The sequence below is a fragment of the Triticum aestivum genome, chromosome 5B (assembly GCF_018294505.1).
Source record: "Triticum aestivum cultivar Chinese Spring chromosome 5B, IWGSC CS RefSeq v2.1, whole genome shotgun sequence".
NCBI lineage: Eukaryota > Viridiplantae > Streptophyta > Magnoliopsida > Poales > Poaceae > Triticum > Triticum aestivum.
In genome coordinates, this window is record NC_057807.1 from 529,013,885 (window position 1) to 529,019,064 (window position 5,180).

Sequence of the window (5,180 nt, forward strand, 5' to 3'; positions counted from 1 at the left end):
ATGATAAGATAATATTTTTGGTATTTTTATGATAAAGATTAGAAGTAAAGATTGCAAAATAAATGGCGACAGAGATAGCTAGTTGACGGGAGATTAATATTTTAAAAGATAGACCCAGGGGCCATAGGTTTCACTAGTGGCTTCTCTCAAGATAGCATAAGTATTTTAAAAGATAGAAGAAAATATTTGCAATGGATTCACATTATTGTGTTATTCTGGAGCAGGTTTACCATATATGACAGAAATTGTGCCAATTACACACGACATGATGTGTTTTGTTGTAGCTAATGGTTACAAGTGATGTATTATGGTAATGTTGGCATTTGAATGCCTTGGCTCCAATGAACTAATTTCTAGCAGTATCATACAAGATATTCAAAAAGACAAAAAGTCAATGTTTTAACTAATTTCTAGCAGGATCATCAGCTCTTGTTTTGTCCATTTTTCTTTTTTTGAGCAATTCATCTCTTGCTCCTACACATTATGACTTATGTACATGATTTCTCAACCATGGACTGTCTGTCTTAGCAGGAGGGAGGTGCGCTGGCTACGTCTCTAGGGACTGTGTGGCGGGTGTGACCTCTCCCAGCTCCCCGCCTTCGCCCGCGATGACGAGGACCAGGTCCGCTGCGCCTCCAATCCCAGATCATGGTCGCGCAGGACATGCTCCATGACGCTGTGTGTGTGTCGATCTGAAGCTATCCTCTATTGCATCTAGAGGCTTGTACAAGCCATAGATCAAATCCGACAAGATAAGAAATATGTGTGTCTGAGGAACCAAGACGCCAAAGGTTCAGAGCGGCATTGTGCTGAAAAAGCCAGGACAATGTAAGAGGCTTGCACACAAGGATCTAGGTTTCTCTACGAGCAGCAGAATCAATATCCGATAGAATATAACAATTACGGACGAGGAGCCGCAACCGTAGCTTGTTGAGATGTTGCATAGGTAAACTGATCTCATGTTTTTCGTGTGTGGAATTGATGATTGATGTAGTTTCACTGAATCAAAATACTGATGCCTTTTCCCTTCTCCGTGACAGCTTTCAGAGAACTAGGAAAGTAATGGTGGACTCTCATGAAGCACAAAGACAGATAATGTTTGAGGCAAATTCCTTCACCGGCCCTGCGTATGAGAAATTCTGCAATGATGCCCAGCGGCATGCTACTCTCAAGCTGGAGGTCGAGCTTAGGAACTGGAGGTCCTGCTTCGTGAGCTACGTTAGTGCTCAGAAGGCGTACATCGAATCCCTTGATGGTTGGTTGTCCAAGTTCATGCTCACAGACACCATCCGTTAATCCCGGGGATCTCCTTGATCGCGCTCGACAGGACCAGCGAGTAGCACACTACGCTGTCGACAACCGGATCCTCCTCACAACTGACTCCGGCATGGGTATTCCTCTCCTCTGCCATCTCTCTCTCTCTCTTTCTCATGCCAGTGGGCCGTGTTACTGTACACTCGACGTAGGAAGTAAGCATGATTTTTATGTAATGCTGGTTCTGGAATCGATGTTGTACCAGGCTTGCTCGCGCTCGACAGGACCAGCGAGTAGCACACTACGCTGTTGACAACCGGATCCTCCTCACAACTGACTCCGGCATGGGTATTCCTCTCCTCTGCCATCTCTCTCTCTCTTTCTCATGCCAGTGGGCCGTGTTACTGTACACTCGACGTAGGAAGTAAGCATGATTTTTATGTAATGCTGGTTTTGGAATCGATGTTGTACCAGGCTTGCTGCCTGCTTCCACTCTTTCACCCCCACTTCCACGAATTGTCTATAAACCTGGTCCAACATCTTATGTGTACTCTTGCAAGTTTCCTGTTTAACATATATTATCCTGGCACCAAGTTGACAGGGAGATAAATGTTTACCACCCATCCAGAGCATGTTGTTCCATTTTTTACATCTTAGTTTAATTTTTTACTTCTTTTAGATGATCTTTGGAGAACAAAGCACAAATAGAGAATCACATGATATGCCCGTCTTATTTTTTGAAGTTGATCCCAGTTTTAACTGAAATACTCCACTTCTTTGCTTTTTAGTACCCATTCCAACCCAAGAAGACGACTCAAGGGAGGACTGATCTATATGTAGGCAGATGGATGAATTCCAAGCCATGAGATAAAGTACCCTAAACCGAACTTACTATTTATTTGCAGTTTGCGAGTACACTTGTACTTCCCTGATTTCTGCCCCAAATAGCATGCTTCCAAATCCATGTGTAGTTCCCTGCCTGCTATGTTTCCAATCAGATAATTTTGGCCACCAAAATTTCTGGTTATTTAGATCGCACTTTTCTGTGGGACAATGCAGAAAAGGTGTGTTTTGATGCTCCCAATATAAAGGGTCAGGCTTGTCTCATAATGATTCAGGGAGATAAAATTTCTTTTAGAATGTTTACCACTTTGGCTTGCTTTTGTAATGAACCAAGATGAATGATGTTTGCAAAACTGAAGCTTCAACTACAATGCTAGGTTCTTAGATGTTATGAAGTTTCAAGTGTTCTACTGCTATCTATTTCCTACTCGCTCCACTTCTTTTGTAAGGCATATTTTGATTTGATCAGTTAATGCTTTGAATAATAATTACTCTATTAATAGTTGCTGCATGTGAATAAGTTAATATTGGATTCATTTCTTTGGGGAGCTAAGCCATGTATTTGCAATTTTAGTATTAGTTAACATAAAATAGAGAAATGTCTGGTAGCTTCGTAGGTAGTTACTCCATTAGTAGGTGGTGCATGTGAATAAGTTAATATTGGATTCATTTCTTTGGGGAGCTAAGCCATGTATTTGCAATTTCAGTAACATAGTTAGTGTAAAATAGATAAATTTCTGGTAGCTTTGTAGGCATTGAAGAAAAAACAATAAATCCCTTGCTAAATATACCAAGGTGATGTCCACATATAGCCTTGGCTTTGTTTGTAAAGAAGCGAGTAGACATTCTACTTTTGTGTAAGTTAAAGATATGCTTTGATGTATTTCTTCAGTGAACAACACCGGATTTTCGTATGAGTTGCCTATTTATATTTTGATATTTACATAATACATTCACCAAGTAAATCAGGAAGTATGCATCTATACTGGAAAGGAAGCGCTCAAATGTGATGTGCATCAAATACTTAGGTCAATCAGTGCCTTTTTTTTGTTGCCCTCAGTGTATTTTAGTTATGATTTTGCATCCCGACGTGTTTGACAATCTAGGTACATTAATTATGCTCGTGGTCATGGTATGTCTGATTGTAGGTGCTCTAAAATGACCTATACTTAGCATTTTTTCCTCCAAATGACTTAATATGCTTAGCTAGCTCTAAAATGACTTACGAAATGCCATATTTTAGCTCCGAAATGACTTCATATGCTTAGCTAGTTCCAAAATGACATAATAAACTTATTAGTTCCAAAATGACCTTACTTAGCATTTTTTACACCAAAATGACTTAGTATGCTTAGTTAGCTCAAAAATGACATAATAACCATACTTAGCTCCAAAATGACCTATTTTACAGATATAAGTTGCATCATAATAATCTTCACATTTTAGTTGCATCATAATAATCTTCTTCTTCTAGTCTTCTTCTTCTAACTTTCTTCTTTCCCATTTTGTAGATTTGCTTCAGATCACGGAAGCTTGGGTTGATGGAGTGCTTGTCTTTAGTTTTTGTTTTGACTTTGTGAAACTTGCTACCTATGATGAAACTATGTAATATTGATGAAACTATGTATATGTATGGATGAAACTTGCTACTATTGGTAACATGTGTTGGATATGTGTTCGATATATATGTGTTCATGACTATTGGTAATATGTGTTGAATATGCTATATTGGTCATATAAATATATTTGTGTTTGATTTTTTGTGAAAATGAATTGATATAAGAAAAAACAAAATTAAATGGGGCAACTTTGCCATCCGCCAGCAGATGGCAAAGAGGCCACGTGTCATCTACATGTAAAATTTGTGCTGGCCTATTTGGGCCCTTTGCCATCTGCCAGCAGATGGCAAAGCTCTTTGCCATCTGCTAGCAGACGGCAAAGAGCCTGAAGCCTTTGCCATCTGCTGGCAGACGACAAAGTATGCCGTTAGCCTTCTAACGGGGCTAACCTCGTTAAGAGGCTTTGCCATCTGCCAGCTGATGGCAAAGGCATAGGCTCTTTGCCATCAGCCAGCAGACGGCAAAGAAGCGTTTGCCGGCAGGGTTTCAGACAAACTGTTTGCCATCTGCTGGCAGATGGCAAAGCCATTGCCATCCGCCGACCATGCCTTTGCCATCTGCCATGGCAGATGGCAAAGTGCCAGATTCCAGTAGTGATGGCCAAAGAAAGTTCATCCCTACAAAATCATATAGTTTGGTCGTGCTCCATTTTTGTCACACAAGAATGCTCTCATCATACACAACCCCGATGACAAGCCAAGCAATTGTTTCATACTTTAGTAATTTCAAACTTTTTTCAACTTTCACGCAATACATGAGCGTGAGCCATGGATATAGCACTATGGGTGGAATAGAATATAATGATGGGGGTTATGTGGAGAAGACAAAAAAGGAGAAAGTCTCACATTGACGTGGCTAATCAACAGGCTAGGGAGATGCCCATCAATTGATGTCAATGCAAGGAGTAGGGATTGCCATGCAACAGATGCACTAGAGCTATAAATGTATGCAAGCTCAACAAAAGAAACTAAGTGGGTGTGCATCCAACTTGCTTGCTCACGAAGACCTAAGGCATTTGAAGAAGCCCATTGTTGGAATATACAAGCCAAGTTTTATAATGAAAAATTCCCACTAGTATATGAAAGTGACAAAACAAGATACTCTCTATCATAAAGATCATGGTGCTACTTTGAAGCACAAGTGTGGAAAAAGGATAGTAGCATTGTCCTTTTTATTTCTTTTTATTTCTTTTTTTGGGCCTTTATTTTTTTATTTGGTCTTTCTCTTTTCTTTATTTGGGGCAATGCTCTATTAATGATGATCATCATACTTCTATTTATTTACAACTCAATGATTACAACTCGATACTAGAACAAAATATGACTCTATATGAATGCCTCCGGCGGTGTAACGGGATGGGTAATGAATCAAGAGTGACATGTATGAAATAATATGCATGGTGGCTTTGCCACAAATATGATGTCAACTACATGATCATGCAAGGCAATATGACAATGATGAAGC

General features: G+C 39.8%; 1 long non-coding RNA gene across 2 annotated transcripts; it reads left to right on the forward strand.

The window, feature by feature from the left end:
* The first annotated feature begins 512 nt into the window (after positions 1 to 512).
* Positions 513 to 3,694, forward strand: LOC123116753 (uncharacterized). 2 transcript variants are annotated; one of them, XR_006457168.1, is made up of 5 exons: positions 513 to 946; positions 1,041 to 1,391; positions 1,520 to 1,602; positions 2,043 to 2,126; positions 3,609 to 3,694. It is a non-coding gene; the product is annotated as an uncharacterized lncRNA (long non-coding RNA). The 2 variants fall into 2 exon arrangements; XR_006457167.1 differs by lacking the exon at positions 3,609 to 3,694 and having other exon boundaries at positions 514 to 946; positions 2,043 to 3,567.
* The last annotated feature ends 1,486 nt before the right edge of the window (positions 3,695 to 5,180 follow it).